Here is a 9,845-nt window from a genome sequence, read left to right on the forward strand (position 1 = left end):
GATTCCAACTCTCTAAACTGCAAGACTAAAGCTCTCTTCCTAGTTGTGTCATGTCCGACCCTCCAAGTTTTGGTGATTGGTAGGGCCTCTGTGTACCCTAACATTTTCCCAAGTGTTTGTGCATCTTCGTCGGGGGATGCACCTTCCTTGAGTCCAGTCACACGTACATTTAAGCGTCGGGCTTGGCACATTTTCTCTTCTTCAAGGGTAGTGTTAACAATATTTTCATCTTTTATTTCCTTCTTAATGTTTCGTTTTACTACGTCTACCTAACCCGTTTTAGCTAACGCCATGTCGTTTAACTTTTTTAATCTCTTCCTTTATATCCTCTATGGAGGATATTTCATCGTTTTCTCTAGATACCTCAAGGTCATTAAGTTGTTTCTTAAGGTTGGTGTTTTCTACTTTAAGTTTCTCTATTTTGGCCTTAACTGTGTCTTTTTCCTCTCTATCTCTTTTCTTTTGGGTTTCGGCTTCTTTCACCCATTTTCCCATATCATTCTCTATTTTTGCTAAGTGATTAAACATATCTAAAAAGTCTTCTTTACTTATAGCCTCATCTTGTGTCTCCTTATGATCTTTTCGTTTAGACGTCATTCTGGTATAAAAAAAATGTAAAAGTAATGGGTGGAAGACTTAACCGAGCCTATGCGGACGTCGCATTGACATTGACATTTTGTTGGTTTGCATGTAGCACGCGACGAGCATGCTGAAAGAATCCACAAAAGAAGGCATGCACTCAAAGTGAAACACATACACCAACACGACAACCGATACCAGCCACACAATAGACAATAGCAAACGACGATGACACAACAACACGATAGCAAGCGGCAACAATAGACTTCAACACAACAAAAACACAGAGTTAGAGAAGCGGTGACAACAACACTGCGACAAATGGTGGCAACACGGCAACGACAGCAGGTGGCGGCGGCGACAACAACAACAACAACAGGTGACAACGGCAATAGGAGGCGGTAGCAAGAACGAGAGAGAGAGAGAGAGAGAGAGAGAGAGAGAGAGAGAGAGAGAGAGATGAGACAACCTGAGAGAAGAAGCAAAAGAAGAGGAGAGTTTGTTTTTGCTGCGACAATCTCCATCGGTAACAAAAGTTTACACAGAGACAAGCATTGGAAAGACCTCAATCATAGCTTCATAAGATAGATTGCAAATTTAAATTGGTGATATCGATAAGTTATAGAAATAGAAATAAAGAACCACGCGTTGTCAACATACACCTACTCAACATGCGTTAAGGGGCTCTTAATGTCTTCATCATCATCGTTCTCTTCAATTGGGTGAGTTCTGGTTTTCTCTCTTATTCATGGAAAATCTATTTTTATCTTGGCGCGATATGACATTAAGAATAGAGGACATGAATTGGACTTCCTCGCAATCTGTGGGGGACATAGAAATGGAAACAATTGCTCCAACAAAGAGCAATATTATGTTTGAATGCAATCGCGCAAGGGAAGAATTGGGGAGCTCTAAGAGACTTAAGGGTACGGAGGAATTTAGTGAGAAGAATATGTCGAGTCTAAACAAGGGTCACAAAGGTAATCATAATTGGGATAATTTATGGTGTATGGGGATTGCTAATACCTTGTACTTTGATATTGTGGAGAAAAATGAAAATGAAGCAAAAGAATGCATTAATGAGGATGTGTATGATGTGGAAGTTGATGCTAAGGCAATTTTGTAGTCGTTTAATTATTCTATGATTGTGTGGTTATATTATTTTTTTACTAGAAACTCCCATTCATAAATAGGATTAAATAATGGTTTGACACAATCGTATCACCAAATTGTCTTGAGAATATATATGCAATCCCACAAAGGTTCTATGATGTTCTATTCCGTTCCCCTGAACATCCAAGTATTGTTGGATCAAGTTGTCGTGTTCTTTGATCAAGGGTTGGTGTATGTAATGTAATGGTTCCCCGCAATGGGCTATCACGCTTTGTTGAAAAGCATGCAGTTTTATAGTCTATTCTACCATAGTTGATGAGTCAAATGGGTAAAGTATTGATATCCCCACATAAAAATGCTACAAATAGATGCAAATTTTGTGTGTTATGGGATATAAAGTCTTAAGATGAAGGGTGTGTATAAGCACACCTAGTATGAGAAGACTTTGTTTTAAAATTGAAGTGGAAGACATTTGTAGGTCATTGCTTGAATGAGGTCCTATTATGGTGGAATGCAAACACCATTTTATGGAGGTGTTAATGAATGAAGTGGTAAGGAAGGAGTTGGGAGAAATGTTGGTATGCCAGATATTGTGGTTGGTATGGATGAAGGAATATTATATGTATTAGGTGACAAAGAGGCCTCACTTCAAAGTTTTGGGCCTAAGAATAAGGGAAATCAATCTATGGATATGGAAAATCAAAGTCTAGCGCTTATGAATAAGGGGAAAAAAAACAATTTGATACCCTAGTATCAATGCTGTGGTTGATAAAGATTGAAATAATGCAGAAGGCAAGTCGAAGGACAAATTAATGAATATGCAACGTAATAGTTTGCCACTACTCATGATACTACTTTGCAAGGGAGTTTAGGAACTTGAGAAGGAGTTTGGAAGTGATTACCCCTTCAACTTCAATTTGATTCAATGGGACGGGTTGTAAATGCTTCAAACCCTTGATTTCTTCATAAGGTGGTGTAGAAAACCCATATATAACATTGGAAATACTTTGACTAGTTTCTTGGCACTGGTTGCTTTGAAGGACTAAATGTATCCATATCATTACTAATTGAATGAAAGTGGTAACATGAAATGTGACATGGGCATGTTCTCCTTAGAAGAAGTATATATTACAAGAAACTTTGTAAGTAGAGAATGAGATATATTATATGCACTTGAGCGTAAGTGTCATTGAGTTAGCAGATCGAATATTCCTTTACGTGGATATTAATCATTCTATGCAAGGCATCTTAGTAATCATTATTCATGTGTGGTATTAATTGTGCGGGATAAATATTATCCTCAAGTTGTCCATAGTGATCACCAAGAGTGCAAAGAGAGAGAGAGAGAGAGAGAGAGAGAGAGAGAGAGAGAGAGATTCTATTATTGTCTTCGATGGTCAAAGATGACCTATGAGACCAAAAATATTACATTTCACAGATACATGTGAAAGTGAGTAGCAACTCTTGTAAGTTAAGTAGCTATTCTTGATTCAAGGATGGTTCACAACAAACTATATTATTTTGGTGGATTGGCTAGGATATAGTCCGAGCGACCGTACTTGGGAACTGACTGAGAATGTTGTAGAGAGAGAGAGAGAGATATTAAAGTTTTCTAAGACCAAATTTGGCCCATGGGCCATGAGAGAACACCAAACTAAAGGTTATAGCCACTTTGTAATTTTACCTTCGGAATTTTCCAAACGCAATGTCATTATTAGAAAGCTCATTCTTGTTTCTACGTATATATATGAGATTGGGCAACTTTCTTTCCATTCATTTGGAAGCCTTCCCTAGTTGTATGATTAATAACAACATAGCTCAAGTTTAATATGTTTGTCGTTCATTAAGTAAGGTCTCCAATGATAATCACCACTTCTTTGTACCTTATTTACATATTTAGGTGAAAGGGTGAAGTTTCGTTGTTTTCAATATAGGTTAGTTGCTCTTGTGGAATTTTGCAAACCATGTTATATTTTTTAGTACTTTCTTATTTAGGGGACTCTTTTGTGAAATCCTAGTCTTTCTTGTAGTTTTTTTTTGGGATAATGACTTAGATTGTCATTGTATAAACATATTCATGAGCTAGAGCTTTACTATCTCCGTTATATAAAGTAGTTCTAAACTACCTTGGTGTTGGGGTGTATGAGATAATGGGAGAATGAGAAACAAGTTCTTGTTTGATTGGCTCCATGAAATAGTAGAGCAAGTATGCATGTTGAAAGGAAAATTAATTTGGATTTTGAAGGATTTGAGCTTTGTAGATGCCTTGTTCTTAGAGGAGTTCCCTTTATGTTGCTCTTATAGCCCCTCATAGGAGTTTGAGGAGAATGTTGCACAACATGTGTTGATGGAGAGGAGCTTTGCCTTGACATCAGCAAATGCAACATATTTGATTTGAGATAAATGTTTTCCTTGATCTCATGGCCCTACCATGTTTTGTTATGCATGATGGTTCATTTTAGCTTGTCATTTCACTTTATAGTGGGTAGGTTATGACTATATCAGGGTGTACCAACATGGGGTTTGGAAGCTAAGTTGTATGAAAGTAATGGTTCGGATGGTGGATAACGGGATGGGCTCCAACAAGTATTGATGTGTGTGGTTTTCAGGTCAATAAAGAAAATGATTTTGTTGTTAGGTGAAACATTTTTAGTATAACGTGTGAAGTGATATCTATCTACATACCTACCTATCTATATATATCTTTGTAACCTCCATGGGAACCGATTGCGATCCATGAGGTGGGGTTTAGCCCATTGGAGGATCGAACTTGGGATCTCACCAAAAGACTGATTACAAAGATAGATGGATTGATCGATCTTTTTAATGTCCACAAAAGACCGATTACAATCAATGAAATAGGGCCTAGACCTTGCGAGCATAATTACCAAAAATTCTATGAAGGGTTATGAATGACCATCCAATATGTTATAGACAACTACAATTTTGTCCATGTGTTCGCAATCTTTTCATGGATAGAAGGCCTTCCTAATATCCAAACTTGATTTACACTAGCTTCCTTGGATTTAACATTGGGGACACCTTGTTTTGCATGGGTCATACTTCACTTGTGGGATTTATGTGTATGTGTCACAATATGTGCTAATAAATTGCAATTTGGTTAGGAATAAGGCAAACGTCTCCACTACGATTAAGTTGTGTGTGTTGTTAACTTTATATGTTGATTAGAAACAAGGAATATACAAATTGAAACTTTTTCACATTTAACTATTGCTCCTACATCCAACCATGTAATGCCAATACATATAATTTTTCAACATATATATTTATATACAGTTTAAATTATACACATGTACTTTATTTAATTCCTAACGAAATATATGTACGCTTGTCTAAATTTTAAATGGCACATTCTCAAACATGAAAGAATAGACATATGATGATGCATTGCTGAGGTCCTCGGGCCTTATAGTGCTTACAATATTGCCAATCTATAATGACGTGTGACGTTGACTTTATGATTCTAGCATTCATTGATAGGATTGCAATACTTTTCAACCAAATTTAGAAGACATCAAAGCAAAGATTACATTTCTACTTAGGCACATGAAAATCACAGATAGTTTAAAAATTAAGAGAGGAAAGGCCTATGGGCATAATGGTTGACCTAGTTGTAAGATGTGCTAAAAAAGGAGATTGAACCATGTCTAGTTTTTGACCATTGATCATCCAATGCATCAATCTCATAGAGCTCCTTAAATTTGGACAAAAACATCGTTGCCCCCATAGGCATATTATGCATTATGTACTTAACGCAAACACCATGTTATAAAAAATGCACGAGACACATATTGTCCCCCTCCATTAGCAAAGGAGAATCTTGTAGTAGAAGTTTATGGGTGCCATGGATCATTTTATTGTGATATTGACAACAATACATCATCATCTCGCTCCCTAATCTATACATGTAAACGCATATGTGAAAATCTTGAATACTTATGTCATATATGACGACCCAACTTTGAAAAAGAAATATCTTTTTGTTTATTAAATATTCTTGGCTATCTAGAGACAAAACAAAAAATTATTATAAAGCCTACATTATCTTGAGAAGCGTCAATAACAAAATGGCATTTTTGTTTCCCTTACATAAAGTGAATACATTTATTTTGACGTGTTTTCTCGATCAATTTTAATTATGATAAAATATATTTGAATATTTAAACAATAAGTGAGTGTAGGGCTCTATATTGAAGCATGGGGATACAAATTATTAAGACAAGAAAGATGATTGTATTAGATGGATGGGTTGAGGATTGCTCGAATGGATAGGCTTGCCGTTGCATCACCTTCTCGTATTCAATAGACTAGCTTTTCTTGATGAAACACTTATCTTTGAACCTAACTCCATGTCATCTACAAAAATAATTCACATGTATACGAAAAACCCAATGATACAACAAAAAGTGCAGGTTATTTGTCTTTATATAGAACAATGGAACCATTTTTGTACAATAAAGCACATATAAAATGATGGTTTTCAAGCGTGAAGTAACTATTTTACATAATAAAGAGAAATTGATAGAAAAAAATGTATGCTTCAAAAAGGGGACAAGGAATAAGATGTTAGATGATTAACATTTTCTTATGAGATTATTATATAGTTTAATCTCATTAAACATCAACCTCGACTTCGAATCATTGTGGGTTTTGTCAAAGAGATAAATATTTTTAAGTTGCAAATGGTTCATGTTTTAGTTGTAGCACAACTTGACCATTGCGAAACAAATTTGGCATCATACTTGAACCAATTGTTTTTGAGTAAGTAAAGTTGTGCTTAGGATACATCTTTTCACAAAATTGATTGAAAATTTGCGTTATAAATTAACAAACATTAGACATGGTAGTCTTAAGTACTTTTTTAAATGATTTATCATGCATCTATGATACATTATGATAGTGACTATCCCTTTTTGACGTAATCAATGATTTAAACTAACAATATATGACACTCTTTAAGTGTTTTCTTTTTTTAAGTTATTTACCATGCATGCATGTATGGAATGCATTATGATAGTAACTATCACTATTTGAAGTAATCAATGAGCAAATATCATAGGTATGTTGTTCAACGTCATACATATACTTGTTTATAGAAAAAGTTTTTAACAACGTCATACATATTAAAGAGATTGCATGCCCTTGTCATGTCATACAAGACAAAAAGTAACCTAATGGTAATACTACTGATCATGTAACTTGAAGCCAATGACTCATGCCATTGATTGTGTCAATATCTATTATAAAATATTAGTATATTAGTGTAAGTCATCGTCCTATATTAAGTGCAAATAAGAATTTCTTTCATATAATTTGCAACACATGATAGAGTTTCTTTAAAATATGTCTTTAATGTAAGTGATCTTAGCTAAAAGGAGAATGAATGTTGGATTTGTAAATTGTAACAATGCATGCATTAAATGTCTATTATGTGTGAAGCACATGATTATATGGGTGATTATGAAGGGGTTGTAGGAGTCTCCTAATGGTTGATGACTTTCTTTACTAAAGTTGGTGACAATGAGGTAGTTCTATGAAATGGCTTAGTGTGATTTCTTAGAGATGAGGAAGAGGACAATTAGACAAGATGACCTAAATACTGCACATGCTAAGCATTCCATCCCTTGTTCAAAACCTTGTTTTCATGGCTTTCTTTGTCTTCAAACATTATCGATTTGTACAATATATTAGAGTCTCACATCCCAACATATCGAGTGAATACTTTAAAGCACCAAATGCTTTTTAAAACCAAGTTATTCTCTTTCTTAAGAAGTTCACATACATATATACAACACATATGGTGGTAATACATGAAAGGGCATACAATTACATTTACCTTGTCATTAACAAGAAACCTCCAATACTTTTGACAACTTTAATTTATTGATGGGACCTTTTGGTCATGCTAATATTAGGATTAGGAAGAAGACAAGGTATTAGTAGTTTCGAGTTGTCATACTCTATAAAAATTCAATATCTAAATATCTAACACGACTTATGTTGACCATGATTTGACAAATATATACATGGCTAGAAGGCCATAATGTATAAAAAAGGATATACAATATAGGTAAGATGAATATGTTTAAGTAGTTGTGGAACGAAACTAAGATGATAGCCACTAGTGTTAGTAACCCAACATTTATGTACTTAATGCTATATGATAGGATAACAACCTACCAAACATGCCAAAGCTACTTGAAGGGCACATCATGCAAAAGAGAAATATATGCAAAAGAATAAGAATAATCATATGAATGATCAATTTCTACACTCAATGAGTAATACTGATCCGAATCGCTGTCTGGATAGGCATTCATAAAAAGCCATGTATGTAAATAGGTTTTGTGTTGCGCTTATTTAGGTCAGATTTGTAAATAGCCTTAAAGTTATATCATAGTTATATCAGTATAAATATAACTAGGGCAAAACACTAATGATGATAGATATATAGTTATAGTTGGTAGTTGCCTTTGTAGCTGTGAGTGTGTAGGAGAGTGAGAGCGTATAGTAACTCTGTTGTAACCGTCGTATAACGAAGAAGTCAAGGTAGTTGCCTTAGAGTTTCTTAGTTGTATTTCTCTTGCATATAGTGATATTCTTGGAGTCTGTGGACTCCCGTGGTTTTTCTCTATTAGGGTTTTCCATGTAAAAATACTTGTGTCTCTATACTTTTGTTTTCCACCGTCTCTGTGATTTCTGTCTGTTCAATCTTTGCACCTGCATTCGAATAAGTGCAGACTAGTTGTGGCCGGTTAGAGATCCTCTCATACTTGTATCGGTAGACCCACTTACAGGGTAGCGGCTTCCTTCCGGCGGGTATTTTGACCAGCTCCCATATGGTATTTTCCTTGATCGAGTCCATCTCAGATCGCATGGCTTCTAGCCATGTGTCGGTGTCTGGTGCAACTATAGCTTCCTCGTAGGAGGTTGGTTCGCCTACATCCACGTAATTGACGTAGTCAAGGCCCAGTTGATAAAACTCTGTTGGCCTTCAAACTCGTCTAGATCTCCTTGGTGTCGATATTATCCGTTTAGATTCTTCAATCGGCATGTGGCCGATCAACATTCTTTGAACCATTGTCACAAGGAGTCCGTTGAGTTGATCTGCTATGCCAATTGTCACACGTATGTGTCAGATTATCCTCTTCCTCGAGAGTGATTGACTGGTGTATGGATGCCTTGGCTAGTTCAGATCGGTCATTCGGCATCTTGGCCACTTTGGCTTTGTCAATTGTGTAGCCAATTCAGAGTCGGCTACTGAACCATTTGCTTATATAGATTCGACAGGGGGTTTGTTGGCTGAGTTAGCTTCGACAGTTTGCCAAATGGATGATTCGGATTCAATGATCAACGTGTCTACTTCTGATTCTTTCTCAAAAAGGTTGAAGGTGACCTTTTTGCCAATTGCTAGTTGGGATCGGCTGAACAGGATTGAATCTTCATTGAAGACTACATCAGTGCTTCAGATCAGTTTTCAGTTTTCTAGATCCCATAACATGTATCTGAATTCCCCATTAGTTCCATAGCCAAGAAAAGTACACTTTATCGAATGGGGTGCTAGCTTGGTCCTTTTCTCCCTTGGAATGAATGCATAGGCTTCACATCCAAATGTACGGAGCCTATCGTAGGTCGATTGTTTTCCTGAATAAAGTGCCTGTAGCACTTGGAGCCGGATTGTTCGTGACGACGATAGATTGATCAAGTAGATTGTTGTCTGCAACACCTCAACCCAAAATTCCAGCTTTAGTTTGGATTGCTAGAGCATTGCCATCACTTTTTCTTGGATTGTTCGGTTCATCCGTTCCGGCACACCATTTTGCATGGGGGTATATGGAACAGTCTTTTGGTGCCAGATCCCTTTGTCGGTCAGGTACAGTTTGAAGGCTTAGGAGGTGTATTCACCTCCATTGTCGGACTAGATTGTCTTCACCCGGTGTCTGGAATAGTTCTCCACTTCAACTATCCATCGAGTGAAGACCACAATCGCTTCATCTTTGGACTTAATCGAGTAAGCCCACACTTTCCGTGTACATATTCTACAAATGTTATGAAGTACTAAGAACCTCCTAGCAATATTTTGAGCATCAACCCACATATGTCTGTGTGTACTAGGTGGAAGCACGCTATAC

This window comes from Azolla caroliniana, unplaced genomic scaffold (assembly GCF_043228905.1).
Source record: "Azolla caroliniana isolate FFs.n. ecotype wild unplaced genomic scaffold, voAzoCaro1.0.p SCAF_21, whole genome shotgun sequence".
NCBI lineage: Eukaryota > Viridiplantae > Streptophyta > Polypodiopsida > Salviniales > Salviniaceae > Azolla > Azolla caroliniana.